Source organism: Paroedura picta, chromosome 15, assembly GCF_049243985.1.
Source record: "Paroedura picta isolate Pp20150507F chromosome 15, Ppicta_v3.0, whole genome shotgun sequence".
Classification (NCBI taxonomy): domain Eukaryota; kingdom Metazoa; phylum Chordata; class Lepidosauria; order Squamata; family Gekkonidae; genus Paroedura; species Paroedura picta.
In genome coordinates this window covers 14,802,357-14,822,441 of record NC_135383.1, presented here as the reverse complement: position 1 = coordinate 14,822,441, position 20,085 = coordinate 14,802,357, and the positions used below count along the sequence as shown (strand labels likewise).

The 20,085-nt window shown below is 46.3% G+C and overlaps 1 protein-coding gene and 1 non-coding gene across 6 annotated transcripts in view; both read right to left on the bottom strand.

The window, feature by feature from the left end:
* Positions 1 to 20,085, bottom strand: part of AUTS2 (activator of transcription and developmental regulator AUTS2) — a 675,677-nt gene that overhangs the window by 636,103 nt on the left and 19,489 nt on the right. The gene's annotated exons all lie outside the window — the stretch shown is intronic.
* On the bottom strand, positions 5,742 to 5,813 carry TRNAG-GCC (transfer RNA glycine (anticodon GCC)). The gene has a single exon. It is a non-coding gene; the product is annotated as a tRNA-Gly (tRNA).

Here is a 20,085-nt window from a genome sequence, read left to right as displayed (position 1 = left end):
CTCCAGATGTCCATGGACTACAATTCCCAGGAGCCCCCTGCCAGCATTCGCATTCACTGGCAGGGGGCTCCTGGGAATTGTAGTCCATGGACATCTGGAGGGCCGCAGTTTGACTACCCCGTTGTAATTGTTATAACCTTGATCTGTTTATGCTTAGAAGAGCTGGCTGAAAATGATTTGGCTGAACACAAAGACTAGACCGTGCTGATTTTTTTTTTCTCTTGGCCTGTATCATATAGCTTTAAGCCACCTGCATCAATTTGCTATATGCAAGTTTGCAGAAATTTCTTTTGTTTTTTCTTAAAAGGCATGAAACAACGCTGGCAAGAAGCTGTGGTCCCCCTAACCGCTGGAATCCAGCTCCCATTGTGCTCGTTCCACAACATGCGGAATCTGAAATGGCCACTTTCTGAGCCAGAGCCCATGTTGCTGTGGGAGCGTGCATGCTAAATCTACCCTGTCAGGACGGCAGAAGTATGCAAAATAACCCTTGCTGTCCTCTTAAGCGACTGAACCTCGCTTTCTTGAAATCAACTGCTCAGAGGAGAGAGAAGAAGAGCTGGGTTTTTAATGTCCCGCTTTTTTACTCCCTGAAGGAGTCTCAAAGTCGCTTTCCCTTACTCTCTCGACAACAGGGTAGATGAGGCTAAGAGAGCTATGAGAGAACTGTGACTGGCCCCAGGGCATCCAGCACATGGATGAAGAGTGGGAGATCAATCCCAGTTCTGCAGATTAGAAGCCGTTGCTCTTAGCCACTCCACCAAGCTGGCTCTCAGACCGTTTCCGCATTAGAAGATATACCTTCTTTTAGCCTTGCTTCGTATTTCCTTTGGATGCTGCTAGTTGACTCCAGCATTTCCACATTTAGGCTTTCCTCCCCTTATTTCCCAAGCTGAAATTTGCAACATGCTGTCCTCACTGAGTCTGATGGAGGCAGACTCCCATCATGCTTTGCTCCCTTCCCCATTTTTCAAAAAATGTTGGGACTGATCCCAAGGAAGCAAATTTTAGTGCAGAAACGGACAAAATGGTTGAACCTTTAAAAATGCAAATCGAAATGATATCGCTAGTGCAGAAACAGTCTCAGAGGCATAAAGGGAAAGCAAAAGAAGAGAGCTGTGCAAAAAGGAACAGTTTTATAAACTGAACTATGTTTTGAAATTGGAAGGGGGGAGTGATCAGATTTCCCCCATTTGTGTTCCTTGGTGGTTCTAGAACTTTGCTCTGTATTGCATTTTGGTTCACCTTAATTCCAATTTTCCCATGAGAATTATTTTAAACGATGATGATACAGACATGCAATTTATTACAGCTTTCCACTCCACGACATTCACCTATCCTAGTTATTAATGTGTGTGCATATGATAATTGTGGTCAATACTGCTGCTACTGCCTCACATGCAAATGAAGGATCGAAATTTAGCCAACCAGAGTCTTATATTACAAGAACTTATGGACCAATGAACTGCTCCCGCTTAGGACCAATTAGGTTCTTGGGCAGGCTAGCCAAATTGTTAGACATCTGTGTTGTTCCTATGTTCAGAGTTTGGAGTTGGTGTTGATTAAATAAAAGAGCTGTTGTTTTTGAAGAACTTGGAAGGCTGCTGTTACCAAACCCACAGAGTTATATATTAATAACAATGCTGCAAAGCGAGATGCTTCTCAAACCATGACATCCTGAGTATTAAGGGTAGTGTGTGTGTGTGTGTGTGTGTGTGTGTGTGTGTGTGTGTGTGTGAAGTGTTGCCAAGTTGCAGCAAGGGAGAAGCAGAGTCTTCCTTGGAGTTCTCCCTCTAAGTGTTCTCCCTGCTCAGCTTCCAAGATGTGATGAGATATATACCATGCTGATTTTCCCTCTCTAGGGTGGAATAAAACACCACTTTTGTAAATTTGTTTTTTCTTCTATCAGGCAAATGGGGGGGGGGGGCAGAGACAGCCATGAAACAATATCAAAATGGGGAAAGTACCAAATATTTGTAATGCAATTTAGAACAATTTTCAGCATTCTTTTTTTTTAGGAACTTTCTCCTACTGTTCCGAGCACGCGGCACGTAATTTGTCATCAAGTTGCAACTCACGCAGAGGAGGAGTGGTTGTTGGTCTCTGATCTAAGAACGGAGGCAGCGCATAAACCTGCAACGTCAGCCACTCTTTGCCCTTCCCCGGCTTGAGTAGAAATATCTTACTTTTGTCTCCAAAATTAGTTTAACTGGTTCTGAAGCACTCAGCTGTCTCTCTTCCTTTTCAACCAAGATGTACAGCTCAACAAGGCTCTTCTCTAATAATAGGCCCCTATCTTGTGGTATGCACACTTCCTCTGTAAGAGGAACACACACAATTACTCTCCTCTCTTGTCTTCAACAAACTACATGGGCCAAGAGCTTTTAACCTTTTGAAGAAAAAGGGAAAAGAAAGATACTCCATCGCTTACCCCTCTGCAGTTAAGCTAGCCTCTCCAGTTCTATTATTATCCCCCTGGGCAGGGAGGGAGCTGAATGCAGAACTACAATGCTGTTCAAATGCCCAGAGAGACTCGCCTGTCTTGCTCAAAAGCTCAAAGGAAGTAGACCGGAGAGGGATTTGAAATAAAAATTGGCAGCCGGGAGTCCTGCCATTACATTTTTCATCAGATATGCAGAGCCTAAAGCCATCTGGCGCTTCATAAACTAAGATGCCCAGTTATTCAGGACAGAGAAAATCAGTGGACGGTAAAGAGGTAGGTACGAGCGTTTTCTTTCCAGAACGGGTGAGTGGGCAACAATGTGGCAAATGGAGTTCCATGTGGGAAAGTGTGAGATGATGCCTATTGGAACAACAACAAAAGATCTAATTTTAAAAGTGTGCTGGTGGGTTCTGAACTGGCTGAGGCTGAAAATGAAAGAGATCTGGGGGTTGTAGTGGAAAACTTGATGAAAATGTCAACTGTCCTAGTATGGCCTATATGAGGAAGCATATAGGCAGCCTACGTGGCCAGTGTGTATAGGGATGCCAGCCTCCAGTTAGGACCTGGGGACCCCCCCCCCCCCAGTTTACAGCTCATCTCCAGGTGACAGAGATCAGTTCCCCTGGAGAAAATGGTTGCTTTGGAGGGTGGTCTCCATAGCATTATTCTCCACTGAGATCCCTCCCTGCTCCAAATCCCACCCCCTCCAGGCTCCACCCCCAAAGTCTCCAGGTATCTCCCAACCCAGAATTAGCAACCCTAGAGGGAAATGATGTGAGGTTGTGATTAGAGTGGCAGATAAGGATCTGGGAGGGCCAGGTTTGAACCCTCAGCCTGCCATGGATGCTTACCAGGTCACCTTGGGACAGTCTTCAGCCTAACCTACCTCACAAGGTAGGTTGTGAGGATAAAAATGGAGGAATAGAAAATGGCCTAAGCCTCCTTGAGTCACCAGTGGGGAGAAAGGTGGGGCATCAATGAAGGAAGTATGTAAGTTACTCTTTTTTCCTCATAGGAAAATTCATTAAGAACACACTGACCACTGTACTGTTCCTTTAAAGCAGCTGGGGCAAAGTTCTGAAAATCAAGGAAAGGACTCCACACACACAAACACACTACAGATCTGAGCACAAATCTTGCAGCACCCAGACAGTGTTGGAGATTCTGCTAGACTGTGCAGTCACAATCATCCACCTCCTAGATTGGCTTGGCCTGTTGCCTGTTGTGCAAAGCTAGTGAAATATCCAGCGATGCGTGGATACAACCTAGGCAATGTGGAATGGATGCTCCAGGTGCCAGAGACGAGCACAGGGCTAATGCTTATAATATGGCTACCCCACTGTGAAGGATGCAAGGGTTAGGCAACTATTAGGAACAAAAGGGGGAGAATTTCTACAGAGGCTTTGCACTACTATTCTGAAGCATTTGGGTGCCAGAAAGACCTTCGCCAACGAGGCAATCTGGAGAGAGCTGCAACAAGACACAGCATTGATTTGTCTCTTTCCTGGGTGATGCCTGAGCATCTCTGACAGGGGCAAGACACCAGGTCTTGACTGTGCCTTCCGTGGCGGTCTTCAGCCTGTCATTCGTGATCACTTTTCCAAGCAGCCCGTTCTTCAGAAAGGGCTGAAAGAGAAGTTCCCACGAGCAAAGGGGGAAAAAAAAAAGGTCAGCCCACTAACAAGCTCTGAAACAGACGTGTGGGCAAAGGAACTTCTGGATAATTAAATGGTTCACAATGCTCTGCAAACTCAAGGCCACCACATAACCTATTCGGCAGGTTTTCCCAGAAAGCGGGAAATGTTGAAACATTTGGTGAGTGGCTTATTGTCAAAGGATAGAGCCTTTTGCCATGTAGGGATTCAATTTGCAATGGATGATTAGGCCATGTAAAGCGGCGGCTCTCAAAAGGAGGATCCCCCTGAGAGGAAAATCAAAGTGATAATGTTACGGGGAAGGTGGCAAAAATTATGGTCATGCCTTTTTGCCCTACCAGAACCCCTTGAGGAGTTCTAGGGCTGCCCGTGCAGCTGCCTCAAAAGGTCACTCCCGGTGCCATTCTAAGCAGAGTTGCACCCTTCTGAGCCCATTGACTTCCATGGACTGCTTAAGACGGCACTGCGAATAGGTTGGGTTGGCGTGTTTGTAATTCAGGGATGCAAAAAGGAACAGGCACCAATTTCAATTACAGACAACCTCGACCAGTGCAGTGCAAAGGGCTGAAAAACTTTAATTGGTCCAACTGGCAGCAGCCAAAATAGGGTTCCTGATATTAATCACATCGTTTTGTGGGAACATCAGAAGTGCTCTGTTGGATCAGACCAATAGTCAATCTAGTCACTGGCTCAAATGGCTTATGAATTAACATGGCTAACACCAAATTCAAACTCCATTGTAGGGTGGAGGGAGTAGTAGCTGGTGAGGGTATAAATAAGTTAAGCCTTTCATGAATGCCCTAACATCTGCTGATGCAAATACCATTCTCCCCTCAATTAAAGCGTGTTTAGCAGAGATAGCTAAACCTTCACTGAGGATGTGGCCGAACCATCATGTTTTAGGCTTAGAAGATAGTATAAAGTATCCTGAAGTGGGCAGGTTGCTGGGTCAAAACCCATACCAGCCAGTTTGGTGTAGTGGTTAGGTTAGTGGCTCTCTCAGCCTCACCTACCTCACGGGGTGTCTGTTGTGGGGAGAGGAAAGGTGATTGTAAGCTGCTTTGAGACTCCTTTGGGTAGAGAAAAGCGGCATATAAGAACCACCACCACCACCACCACCTCCACCTCCTCCTCCTCATCCTCATCATCATACCTGTAGCCCATGTTTGAAATCTTTACCATTTGTGACCATAAGATTTTAATGTTGAAGGCTTCTGAGCTGCCTCAATGACCCTTGCTACCTCTGTACAGAAGTTAAGTACGGGTGAATAAACCATGCTTTAAAGCGGAATTTGATCACCTCCGGATGCCAGTGATTGTCTATGTGAAGAAGGTCGTGTGCTAGTGGTAAATGTGTGAACCAGCCATTCGACAGAGACGACAGGAGTGGGAACCAAGTCCTCCTGGGCCAAAAGGGGGCTAGAAGAATGCAGATCATCACTGATCTTCACTATCACCTTGTTTAACAAACCTAAATGTGGGAATGCTTCTTAACTAGCCAAGTGTTATATCCCTCCTCTCCCTTCCTCCTCTCAACATATGAAGCTGCTTTCTACTGAATCAGACTCATGGCTCATCAAGGTCAATATTGTCTACTCAGACCTTAGCTGCTCTCCAGGTTCTTTCACATCTGGCCGTTATGTTGGAGAAGCCAGGGATTGAACCTGGGACCTTTCACATGGCAAGCAAGCGCCCAACCGCTGAGCCACATCCCCTCCTCTGACACCTGTACTTACTCTCTTAGCTTCAAGTTTTAGATTCCAAAACATTCAGTTGCTAAAGATATCGCAGACTTCTTCCCCCAGGCCTAATCCTCTCCAAGCAGCTGTGCACTGAGTAACAACAATGCACCTACAGCCATACTTAAGTTCTGGGGAATTATTTAGTCCATGTAAAACAGAAGACCCAGCTTCTGTTGAAATCCCATTACGCTACAGTAGCTCCTTCTGATCTGATAATATGAATGCCGGCAGGACTCCAGGGTATCCACCCACCCACCTCCAAGCTAATAAAACAAAACAGCTTTCTGGCAACCTACAAACAAGCTAACTAGCTGATTTCTGGGCAAATGGTTTCGTTTTCCTGGACCCATTTCTGAAACAAACAAACAAAAATCGGGGTGGGGTGGGGTGGGGTGGATGAGGAACAATTCCATCTCCAGTTCTTTTCCCACAGCAGAAAATAGGAACATAGGGATGCCAGTCCCCTGGTGGTACCTAGAGTTACCGTGTAATTATAACTCATCTTCAGACTAAAGAGATCTGTTCCCCTGGAGAAAATGGCTGCTTTAGAGGGCGGATTCCACAGCATGCCATCCTCCTGTCCCCAAATCCTGCCCACTCCCAGCTCCACCCCCAAAGTCTCCAGGTATTTTCCAACCCAGAGCTGGCAACCCCTAATAGGAAGAACCCCTTAAACTGCTACAAAGAGACTCCACTCTGTCATGTGAGTCGTGTTTCCCCTTTGGGCCCTTTATTTGTTTTGGTTAAATGTTTTAGAGCAGGGGTAGTCAACCTGTGGTCCTCCAGATGTTCATGGACTACAATTCCCAAGAGCCCCTGCTCTTGGGAATTGTAGCCAGGCAGCAGTTGAAGCAATCCAAGGGTGGCTCAGTCAGCAACAAGAGCTTCCGGACCTCATTGAAGATTCAGAGGCTGGTTTTATGTCTCCCCCCCCCCCAAAAAAGCCACTGAATTGCTATATTGAGTCTCTCCCCTTCCCAACCATGACCATCCCCAAGGCAGAGGGGTGCTTTAATTCCCGGAGGTGGGGGTTACCGTGTAGTACCATAAGGAAAACAAAAAGCCTGCAAATTAATCAAAAAGTGGAACAATGCCAGCAGTGAGTTTTTGTTCAATGACAAAAAGAAAAGAAAACACACATGCACGCACCCCAACAGCACAAACGGCAAATTAGCACACTGTCATGGGTGGCTTTTTGATTTATTTAAGGCATCTGTCAAACAGTTTGGTGTTTCTGCAGTCATGAAGGAAGGATTACCACAGCTCTGTTACTGTCAACAAAGATCCGGAACAGTTTCAGTTGGGTCTAGGGTAAGGTGACCGGATTTTAACATTGGTAAAGAGGATCACCAATGATTGGGAGGGGGGGGGTCTTGACTATAAATTTAGTCTATATGGAGCAACAAAAAGTTTCATAGAACGTATAGAATGCAAAAATAATATTGTAAAATATATTTTTAAAAATTTCAACATAAGTACAATTTGCCAGGTGCCCTCCCTCCAAAAGTGGGACAATCTGGTCACCTTAGTCTAGGGATGCTAGTCCCCATGTGGGACCTGGGGATCCCCTGGAATTACACCTCTTCTCCAGATGACAGAGATCACTTCCCTTGGAGAAAATGGCTGCCTTGGAAGTTGGATTCCATAGCATTCTACTCCACTGAGGCCCCTCCCCACCCCCAAATCCCACCCACTCATGGCCCCCACCCCAAAATCTCCAGGTATTTCCCAAACCTATGTTTCATTCTCTGCCACTAAGCACAGAATGGCCCTCAAGGAGATCCAGTTCAGACTGAAGGTCACTCTGGTAGTAAACACATCTGTATATAAAAGGAGAGAGAGAATCCCTGCTCACTGAAAGCTAGCATTCCAGGGGAAAGGCTAGGCGACATTTCTCCCAAACATTGCATTTTCTATAGAGACTTTTTTGTGTGGAAGAACACTCCGTGCCGTTAGCCCTTTCTTCACCTGTACAAAGATGCGACATGCTTTATCGTGTCTGTGAGTAATACTCCTTCATCTCCATGGAAGTCTGAATATTCAGACCTGGAGAAGACAGGTGACACTTACTGATATTTATAACTACCCTATAATGCAGCGCTCTCTCTCCCTCCCTCTCTCTTTGTCACACACACAAGGTCCCACTATGACAGCTTAACTCCAGGTAGGGATTCCATCCTTCAGGAGGCACCTGGGGATCCCCGGAATTACAGCTTGTCTCCAGATTACAGAGAACAGTTCACCTGGAGGAAATGGATACTTTGTGACACCCCAATGAGAGCCAGTTTGGTGTAGTGGTTAGGAGTGTGGACTTCTAATCTGGCAAACCGGGTTCGATTCTGCACTCCCCCACATGCAGCCAGCTGGGTGACCTTGGGCTCGCCACGGCCCTGATAAAGCTGTTCTGACCGAGCAGTGATATCAGGGCTCTCTCAGCCTCACACAGAGTTGTGGGGAGAGGAAAGGGAAGGCGACTGTAAGCCGCTTTGAGACTCCTTCGGGTAGGGAAAAGTGGCATATAAGAACCAACTCTTCTTCTTCTTTGGGTGGGAACTATATCGCTGTACCCCAATGAGGCCTTTGCTCTCCCCAGGCTCCACCGACAAACCTCTAGGAGTTTCCCAATCAGAAGAAGAGTTTCCCAATCAGAACTGGGCTTTTTGTCTTCCCTTTTTACTACCCAAAGGGGTCTCAAAGCAGCTTACGATCGCCTACCCTTCCTCTCCCCACAACAGTGAGGGAGGTGAGGCTGAGAGAGCTCAGAGAGAACAGTGACTGGCCCAAGGTCACCCAGCTGGCTGCATGTGGAGAAGTGAGGAATCAAACATGGTTCTCCAGGCTGCCACTCTTAACCTGGAAGTTCTGATAACCCTATGCCCGTGCCTCAAATCCTCTGCCAGTGACCAAAACCAAGAAGAACCTTGCAGCTCTATCTCCAGGCAACAGAGATCAGTTCACCTGGGGAAAATGGCTGACTTGGAAGGTGGACCCCTTGGAGTCTCTCCCCTCCTCAAATCCTGCCCTCCTCAGGCTCCAGCCCTCAAATCGCCATGTATTTCCCAACCCAGAGATGGCACCTCTGGTAACTGGTTAGCAGCAACAAAAGAGAGGGGAAACCCCTTAACGAAATGAACATGTAGCGTCAATAATAAAACAGCCAGAAAAATGCATCCTTAAGCCAATCGCAAAGTCACACACAGCTAATCCATCTAAAAAGGCAAATAAAGAGCCTTCACCTGATGCCAAACAGATGCCAGGTGACAAAAGGAGCACTCTGCATCCCGGTGCCGCTAAAATGGTCCACTGGTGATCTCTCCATTAGTGGCAATTCTGTGTGCTGCCTCGGATGCTAATTGAGGACGAGAAATGCATCCTGTTTTTCGTGTGAATTTTAAATCTTTTTTTTTTTTTGTCCTCCGCTTTTCACAGTGGATTTTGGAAAGCTGCTGGCATTATGCATGCAGGCTGGTTTGGGGTTTTGTTTTTAAATCCGCAACTGACAAACATAATTCTAGGGTGTTTTTCAAAAGACTGCGCGCATCATTTATCCGTGTAATGCTGATTGATTGATGCTCAGGGAACACGGAAAGCCGTCTGTGTTGCCGGGGGGGGGGGGGGGGAATCCAGTGTGAACAAAAAGACAGTGGTGCAAAAATCAAGAATCACGATTAGGGCTTCGGGGAGGGGGGGAGTCACAGGGTTATTCCTGGAATGGGCGTTACAAAATCAGCTTTAGACGAGTACCCGAAAAACCATGACTGCCCATAGAATATAATGCAAACTGGAGCATGTGGGAGAGATGTCCCGAGGGGCAAGAGGGAGGGACAGGTCTGCTTTCTGGCTATTAGAATGTGCTGCCCAGAATTTGAGACAGTTTATCTCAAAGGATTAGATAATCACAGAAAGTTATTACGGCAGTGAAGTTTATAAAGGCCTTGAATGCATGCTCCAATCAGATTAATGGGTCTAATAGGATTGGGGGGGGGAGAGCTCTCAGGGGCCATCAAGATGTCCCTTGCATGCTGGAACCTACAGAGGCTGAAGCCATTTGATTTAATCTGATCTCATCAAGCCTGACTAACTGCATGCTGCCACTGCATTCCGCTTTACATTCTATAGAGCAGGGGTAGTCAAACTGCGGCAGTCCAGATGTCCATGGACTACAGTTCCCATGAGCCCCTGCCAGCAAACGCTGGCAGGGGCTCATGGGAACTGTAGTCCATTGACATCTGGACGCCCGCAGTTTGACTACCCCTGCTATAGAGAAAGAAACCCTTCCACCCTGTTTCCGCTTTGAACTTGTCCCACACTCTCGACAGAAGATGACAGATCAATGATGCACCTCCAAATCTCAACAAGGAGCTGTTACGGTTTTTGCTAGCTTCTGTTGGTTTGTTTGGCTGCCTAGAACAGATCACTGAAGCGGCAGCATGCCCATTTCCTAAATAATCCCGTCTTTCCTATGTCCTGCAAAAATAGGATGGCCAGGAGGCCCCCTGCAATTCCTGGAAACAATCTGGGGTGGGGCCTGGCCTGCCAGCACACCTACCTCACTTCCAGTTTAAACAGGAAGTGACACAAGGGAATGTGGTAGCATTAAAAAAAAAACCTCTCTGACTTTTGTTGTGGAAGAGCACCATGGTATTCTACTATGCAAAGCAGCTTTGGAGCAACATTTTTCTTCACATTCTTCACACAGTGAGATTTTTTTTATAGGCTATTTCCTGTGCTGGTCTTTATCTTTTGAGGTATTTTCATTTCAAAGCAGAAACAAGCATTCCAACTTGTAAGAGCCTCGGGCAAGATTGGACTAAGCCAGTCTTCACAACTAAGGAAGTGTTTCAGTCCCTTATTGGCATCCTTTCCAGATGTAATAGTGTTGCAAGGGTGGACCCTTGTATTCAGGTGGAAGAAGATCTGCCCCTTGTCACCTCTCAAATCTTTGCCTGCACCCAGCCCCAAAACATTGCCTAGCAAGGTTGCCAAGTTTCTCACTGGAGCAAGAGACTTCCCATCTACCAGAGATGGATGTCCACCACTAAGAAGAACGGTGGCCTCTGGAGAGCACCAAAGGTGAGCTGGTGGCAGAGTGGCAGGGCACCCCCAAGGCAGCAGCCGGGGATGAGGACGAGGAGAAGCCACAGCCTGGTATCGACTGATCCGTGAACCAGTCCTGGTCCCCAGACCAGGGGTTGGGAACAGCTGCCTTACAACAATGAGAAGATTATTCAACCATTCTGATATATACAATAAATCCCTGAGACATAGTTATGGAAAACTCTAAATGTGGCATCAGTAGAACGGAAGAGGGCAAAAATTGTATTTACTTATTTATTTAAAAAATATATTCCAAAGGTCTCCATGAGCAAGGGAAATAACCCTTCCTATTACAAAGAACAGAACTAAGGTCAACTTGAATGCTGCAGCTCATCTGAGCATCGCCGCTTGCTTTGGATCTTGTATTATTCAACAAACGTTAGCATTTGATAGAGGTGGTGGCAGGGATTCCTCTCTCGGTTCATCATCCATCTTTGCCTGCAAAGCGCTCCACGACAATCCGCGGCCGACATACTTAGCAAACTTTAAAATACAGCCTCTCTCCGCTGTTACAATTAAGTCACTCCAAAATGTCATGGAAAGCAATCTAACCCCATTAAATCTTCACACTCTCATTAAAAAAGCACTTACAGGCTTGACAATGTTCCTAATACATTATTTAAAGACACAAGATGTACAGTGACTTTAAAAAACCCTGCACATTACAGGAAGGGGAGGGGGAGAGCGAGGGAGGGAGGGAGGGAGGGAGAGAGAAAGAAGGGAGAAGGAAGGAGAAATACAGCAAGCAGTGATAGGGTCAAACCAGATGCAGCATTGCAAGATGGGTGAATGTATCACCATGGCATGCCTTTCAATTGTTAATCAGCGGGGGAGGCACAATTCAGATCAGGACTACAGCTAGCTAAGGGTTCTCTGGAGCTGTCCTTTGCTCAAGCGGAGAAAACACAAACAGCCAACTGACAATGGCTCAGTTTAGATCCTATGGCTGAACTTCTAAAAACTCTTTCATGGGAGTAAGACCCTGTCCTGGCTGGCCCAAGCTGGTCAGCTCTCAGAAGCTCAGCAGGTTGGCTGTGATCAGTATTTGGACGGGAGACCTACCAAGGGAGTCTCATGGTGGCATACAATTGTCTTTCCCTTCCTCTCCCCACAAGACACCCTGTGACGTGGGTGGGGCTGAGATCTCTGAGATAATTGTGACTGGCTCAAAGTCACAAGGTCTTGTGGCGCAGAGTGGTAAGGCAACCGTCTGAAAGCTTTGCCCATGAGGCTGGGAGTTCAATCCCAGCAGCTGGCTCAAGATCGACTCAGCCTTCCATCCTTCCAAGGTCGGTAAAATGAGTACCCAGCTTGCTGGGGGGGTAAACAGTAATGACTGGGGAAGGCACTGGCAAACCACCCCGTATTGAGTCTGCCATGAAAACGCTAGAAGGCATCACCCCAAGGGTCAGACATGACTCGGTGCTTGCACAGGGGATACCTTTACCTTTTACAAGGTCACCTAGCTTCCTGCATGTGCAGGAGTGGGGACTTGTCGGTTTAGAAGCCACTGCTCTTAACCAGTGCACCAACCTACTAAGGGAAGTGCCATCAGTCTCAGCTTATCCCTGTCGGGTTTCCAAGGCAAGAGACATTTGGAAGTGGCTTGCCATTGCATAGAGACCCATGATTTCCATCGGGGTCTCCCATCCAAATACCAACCACAGCTGACCCTGCTTAGCTTCCGAGATCTGACAAGATCAGTCTATCCTGGTCTCTGCAGGTACCTGTCCTGAAAAACCAAGATGCCACGTTTTCATTCCCCAAACTAGGATGGCATCAACAGAGCCTGTGTTTTTACAGTGACAAAATCTTCAAATGCCTCATTTTCCCCCAAGCTAATTTCTTGAGATTTCACCATGCAAAGCATTGCTTCCAGCTGCTGCCTGTTTCTAACTGCCTTTTTTTTTTTTTAGTATTCTTTTGCAGTTGCCACCATCAAAATGCATGGGCTGCTCACGGGAACCCACAAAATCTCAAGTGCTGCCCTCCGCAGACTGATAGAAACCCATTCAATAATTTGACTGAGATGTTTTAAAATATTGATCAGAACCAAAGCATAAAGTCCAGGCAGTCTCCCTTCACTGTGACCAGCAAAAGGTTTCACAAATGTGCCCTTCTAAATCTGTTCTTTGGAAAAGACAGTCAAGAATAATGAACAATATTAAGGAAACAAGAGGGGATCATGAGTGACCCTTAGTGAGGTCAGGAAGGCTTTCCAGTTGTGCAAACCTGAATTATTCGAGAGAGCTTTCTATGAAAGCAATAAGGTCACACGGAACAACACGTTTCACAAAATTATTTGGATAAATCGTTAGGGACTCTGATCTATACTTTTGTGTAGTGTTTGCTGTTGTTGGATCCTGCTATGTCATTTTATTTATTTATTTTCAGTTTATTTCCCACCGTTCTCAGCCAGGCCGGCTCGTGGCAAGTTACAGAATTAAAATCATGAGGTTTTCAATTAAAAAATAAAACAGTAAACCCTTAAAACATAGTGAAATACAACCATACGAGACAGCGGTGGGATAAGCCAATCAAAACAGATTCCCCCCCCCACACACACACACACATCAATTTAGTCCCTATTTGGCTCAGGGAACCACACACCTAACCTGAGCCACAGCCAGACAATAAAGTATCATTTAATGTGTTAAGACTTCAGTTCTGGCATGTTTGGTTTTTTTTTTAATTTCTGGTTGGCTCTGCAGCCCAAATGCCATTTCTTTGTTTATCAAACATTCCTGTCCTGTTGATTGTACTGACTCCCTCTGTGTAATCTGCTTGAAGTCCCAAGGACAAAGGGGACCAGTCAATCAATCCATCAAATGAAGCTCCTTACAGATATAGATAACCTTTAATGGAATATAATTGAAATAAATACAGATAATCACAACACAGATGGACATAGGTGACACACACTGAAACCTGATGTGCAGGCTAGCATTTTTGCAATTGCAAATACAAAAGATTGACTTTTAACGTAGAAAATAGTACACTTGCAGTTTTAGCCAATAGAACATGATTCTTCCCGTTAAGCAAAGCTTTAAGAATTCGTTTTTTACGCCTTCACAATGTCATGGTCTCATCGTGTCCCAACCCTTTTGGTAGAGAGGACCGTCCAAGCATGTTATCACACCTTCTAGATGAGGAAATGCATATTTTCAAAAGGTCTCACCCCTGACTGCCATCGTCCTCACTGTGTCGCTAGAGGGCTGTTAGAGTTTAAAAGCACATTGGATCTCCCTTGCTTTTTAGTTCTTCCCATGGACAGCCCCACTCCCCCGGCCTCTAATCTGGAGAATTGGATTCGATTCCCCACTCCTCTTCCACATGCTGCCAACTGGGAGACCTTGGGCCCTTCACAGTTATCTCAGACCTCTTTCAACCTCGCAGGGTGTCTGTTGTGGGGAGAGGAAGGGTAGGCAATTGAGACCCTTTGAGACTCCTCCAGGTAATGAAAAGCAGGGTACAAAAAAAAGATTTTCTCCTTTATTTGCTCCTGCAATTCTCCATGTAGGTTCAAAGTCATCCCTCCCCATCACTGAAGCCATAGTTATGGCCCCTGCTGCTCCCATCATGAGACCAATGGCAAATAGCTTCCAGTTGCATGGTTGCAGCTCAGTAGGCCCTAGATTTACCAAGAAGCACTGTTGCTTTGTTTGCTTTCCTGCCACCACTGATGTTCACAGCAGGGGAAAAGGGGGTGGGGTGACGTGGAAGTGTCATCACTTTAGGGTTACAGTTTAGAATCTCCCTAATCTTTGTGGTTTTCACCAACAGAGATCGGTGGAGGAGTTCCTAGAATGTCACCTGGATGTCACTTTTGGTCAGTCACTTTCCTCTCCAGCCTCCCCCCTAGTCAACAACTTTTGGTGTTAATGGTGACTGCTATGCCAGAAAGGCTGAAGAGCATGGAGAAAGCATGGAGAACAGAGAAGCATGCTTCAAAAGCATGGAGAAAGAGCAGTGCTCCATTTCCTCTCCAGAAGCCCCACTCACCGGAAATGGCAGATCATAGTTGCCTCAGAGATCCTCACAATCTTTCATTTCCTGGTTAGAGAGGTTGTGTCACATGAGAGCTATGCTCCAGTTAGGTTTGCATAACTGTTTGTGCAAGTGCCAGGAGATTTGGGAGGGCACAGTTTGGGTACAATGTGAACTTACTCCCGGGAGATGCTCTAAGCTTTCTTCCCAGCCTTTATGGTCTTTACCATGGAAACTAGAGAAATCCCTAGTACATTACTGTGTGGACATTTTTTTTCTTCCATTTCTTCATTCCTCAGTGTAAGAAATGGGGCTGGTAATTGCCTAAGTGAGTAAAGGGGAGTCTGACTCCCAAAGGAAAAGGGAGGTCAACAAGAAGTCCTTCCGGGCCATGGCAGAGGCCACTGGGGGTGATCTGTTTTTGTTGCTGGAAGCAGGTTATGCCTTCTGTCTCCCACCCACAGGGAGTTCTTTCCCAGACTGATCCTCCCTGCCAGCTCTGTGCCATGCCATTAATGGAAGCTGAGCAGATCCTCTACCGCCTCCGAGGATAAATGGCAGAACTTTTGATCTCCAGCCACCTGGCCTTTTAACCAACTTTCCTTGAGCGCCAACAAAAGGAGAAATGACAGGTGTGGTTATAAGGTCTTGGCTTCGTTCCGCTTACAGCAATTAGCATCTCTTGGAGGAGGCATAAAAAGCTGTAAAGTGCAGGCAAATGGAACGCCGGACCACTTCAACAGTGACCTTTGTCCGGCCAGTTTGATGAGTGATTAGACTATTACTTTGTAACGCACACATTATAACACTCTTTTTTTTTTCCTTGGGTTGCCAAACACACTTCAGTCTCTCGGCTCTGCGGAGTGATTCTACGGGCTGTTGAAGGCTGAGAGGTATGGGGGAATTTCAAGCACAGGAGCAGAAAGGGAAAACCCTTTCAGCAGAGCATGCAGAGAGAGAGAGAGAGAGAGAGATGCCCCTTTGTTTCCAACACTCACTAAATCACTGCACCCTGCTGGCCACTCTGATTTAGCACCCATTAAACCCCATCTGGTGTGCTTTCTTCGAGGCATGCGCTCCAAGGAGGATGCTCATACGCTAGGGGGAAAAGGGTCAGCAGAGAGGTCTGGAGATCACAGGAGGCAGATGCCTGATTGTAAGCTTGGCAGATGGGTGCTCACAGAAACCAGGAGGTTCTCAGAGCATTCAAATAGAACACACACCTAGGGAAAACGGAGGCTGCGAACAGCCACAGAGAGTCTGTACATTGCAATCCTTTCTTCTGTTTTTGATAGTGAACGGTTACGCAAGGCACCTGGCAGCTCTTGGGCTGTATCAACAGAGGCATCCCATCAAGACTGTAAGATGTCTTAATCCTCCTGTATCCTACATTGGTCAGACCACACCTGGAGTACTGTGTGCAGTTCTGGAGGCCTCACTTCACAAAGGATATGGACAAAATTGAGAGGGTGCAAAGAGTGATGAGGGTTATCCGGGGCCTGGGGACCGAGCCCTAGGAGGAAAGGCTGAGGGACTTGAGAATGTTCGGCCCGGAGAAGAGGCGGTTGAGAAGGGACATCATGACTCCATTTGAAAGGTTGTCACTTAACCCACCCAGATCTTAAATCGGTAAGAGTAAGGTTGCCACAGTGGGAGCCAAAATGGGAGCTGCGGTGGGCAGCCACACTGCAAGGTCACACCTAGGAACAACTGGAAGAGATATCATGATGTTGCTTCATACTCGTTTTTTCTCCTGTTGGAACTGAGAGGGGCAGCCGTGGCTGGGAGATGGAGAGCAATCTGGTAAACCTATGACATTTCTAACAATAAACAGCCCAGAGAGCAAATTCCAAACAGGAAGTTAAAACGACCAGGCCCAGAAAGCAAAGAGGAAAACTCCTAGTTTGCAGATCTTCCATCATTTCAAAGCATGACATACATGCAGAAAAGGGTTTAGAACGAGTGCTGGAATAGTACCACTTGTTTATACGAATGCCCTAGTAGCGCTATACAGAAATACTCATACTAACAGATCCACATGAAGTCAATGAAAGGTCAGCATTACAGAATTCGAAGACGCTAAATGCATTTTGATAACATATGTAATTTGTAACATTTCAGTTGAGCTAGAGAAAAAGAGTTCAAAGAGCTATGCCAACAGCTCCCAGGAAAGCGGGGAGAGGGGGAGGAGAGGAAAGGACAGACAAGCAGCCTGGTTCTAAAATACAATATGGCACACTGATTCAGGGATGCCAGCCTCCAGGTGAGACCTGGGGATCCCCTGGAATGACAGCTCATTTCCAGGCTACAGAAATCAGTTCCCCGGGAGAAAACGGATGCTTTGGGAGGATGCTATGCCACTGTACACCACTGAGGCCCCTTCCCACCCCAGGCTCCATTCCCAAATCTCCAAGCTCTGATAACTCTGCCCCCAATTCCCCGCTAGTGGCCAGGAGGGACCTGGTAGCCCTTCTTTCCACATGTAGGTGGGGGGAAAAAAACATCATTTTCCATTTCAGAAATTGGGGCCAAATAGATCCCAATGTAATCCAAGTATTAAGACAGACATATTTGACAGTTAATCCTTCATAAACAAGAAATTGTATTCTTTACAACAAGGGCTATAGTGACAATGGGATGATAAGCTAGGGCCTTGGAATCATACATACACCACCCACACACACACACCAGGTTTAATTCATTTGGGATCCAGCCAACTCAAAAGGTCCTGGAATTATAATTAAGAGCCATACAGGACATCTTATCTTAACAGAGGCCTGTTTCATAGGCTGGGACAGCCAATATTCAAGATGGAGCACCTTTCCTAAGAGGTAGGTGCTTTTCAATTTAGAAAAAAAAATGACTAAGGAGGGACATGACATAGATTTATTAAATGATGATGGACAGGGTAGAGAAAGTGGACAGAAGGAGCCCCCTCCCCAGTAATAGAAACTAGGAATAATAGACTTATGACAAGCATAAAATAGTACTTGACTATATGAGAGATTAAACTGTGCAATTCACCGGCAGCCAGCATGGTAATGGTCCTGGGCATAGGCAGCCTCAAAAGGGCATTAAAGGTAAATGTAAAGGTATCCCCTGTGCAAGCACCGAGTCATGTCTGACCCTTGGGGTGACGCCCTCTAGCGTTTTCATGGCAGACTCAATACGGGGTGGTTTGCCAGTGCCTTCCCCAGTCATTACCGTTTACCCCCCAGCAAGCTGGGTGCTCATTTTACCGACCTCGGAAGGAAGGAAGGCTGAGTCAACCTGGAGCCGGCTTAAGGGCATTAGATGGATTCATAAAGGAGCCGTCTATCAATGGCTAAATACAGTTGAATCTAATTCCACCATAGAGTTTTTGCCCCCCAAACCAGAGTACCTCCATGACATGCCTATGTAACTTCTGGGTCACATTGAAGTCACATGGGCACACTGTTAAAATGGGGATTCCCATAAACCCACCCCCATCCCTTACCAGATGCCCAGAGGGACCTGGTGACCCTAGCAACTGGTGGTCCACTATGTAAGCAGGATGCTAGATAGGCCTGATCCAACAGGGCATCTCTGACGTTCTTTATTGCCAAGGATAGTTGTTTTGCTGCCTTGTTTTTTCTGGACAGCTGTTGAGTTGGGATTTCCCTCCCCTCCCCCTCTTCATTATGCCAAGCAGGTCTCTGGAGGAGAATCATACAAATCTACTCTATGTTTGTACTGCAAAATGTAGATTAAAAAATGTATAAGCCTACTGGGACAGTCTGAGGGAACGAAAACAGCATGCACAAATATACACAAGGCAGGAAACTCCTAACCCTGAAAAAGTGGTTTGCCTCCCAAGTATTTCAAGGACAGCAATCACTCCAGAATTCAAGAATAGCTAAAAAAAAAAAGAAAAAAAAAGACGACCAAATACCCTGGTCTTTGTGGACACACGTAGAGAAAATTGCTATCAATTATGACGCTCAATTATATAGTATAATAGAATTAGAGTTAAACCTTGCTCATTATGTTCAGAACCTGTTGAGCGGCATGCTGACTACCTGCTATATTAATGACAGTTTGTCCCATTAACCTTCTCCTCGGTGTTCCAAACTTTGACCCTTTGGCAATCATGTGACATGCTAGAGGATCTGAAATCTGGGAAGCTCTCTCTTGCAGCATTCTGCCCCCCCCCCCTTTATACCCGGGACATTTTAGTCTCCTTTAGCTATCTGTGCCCCCAGTCCATGAGAACATAAATGTCATCTGGGATTTAAACAAACTCCAAACTACAACACAAGAAGACACACACGCCCTCTTAACGTATCGCAACCTCATTTGAAGGGCAACACATTGGGAGCTGCTCATCCTTTCCGAAGGATGCAGACAACTCAGCTGGATTTTCCAAGATCAGTTTCGCCTTCTCCTGATGCCGTTCTTGATGCCACACCACCAGGTCCTCTGACTTGGAGATGAACCAACTTCCTGTCTTCTATTTGCTTATTGTTCTGGAATCTGTCTCTACGCTGCATTGCACTCTTCCTTAATTCCTTCTCAAACTAAGAGCATCTCTAAAACTGTGGGGCTGAATCCCACACAGACTGCCACTGCTTCTGGGTCCCTTCTGCCCCCACCTGCCGTCACTGATATGCACATTTGAACTATTAACTGAAGGGCAAAAGAGGCAACCTTGATTTATGCCATCCAGAGTCTTTGGGGGAGTTAAAACCAATTCTGTTAGCACCGCAGAGACTGTTGGGGTACCAGCTTCCGAGAACCAAAGCTCCCTTCAGAGACAAGTAGAAAAGGTTCTTCTCAGTGGATATTTTTTATACGCACGCACACTACCTTACATTGGGGAAAAGGACGGAACAGCCTTGATACAAGTTGGTGCACAGTCATATCTGTACTGCTCCTTTGTAGTGGATTATCAATGCATGTTGTTAAAGGGCGGGGGGAGAAATGAACACGGGCTGGAGGAAACTGAGCTTCTATCCTTTGTACAAAACACATGAACCAGCCGGCATCGCCAACGCATCAGTGTACCTTAAGTAAAACCGAGCAACTCAGAACTCCAAAACCTCAGGAGAAATTCCAAGAAGGAAAACAGCAGCAGCATTGAAATATGATTGCGCCCTGGTTTGAGTGCTGGCCAAGGGAAACTCAGATTCAGCACCCACTT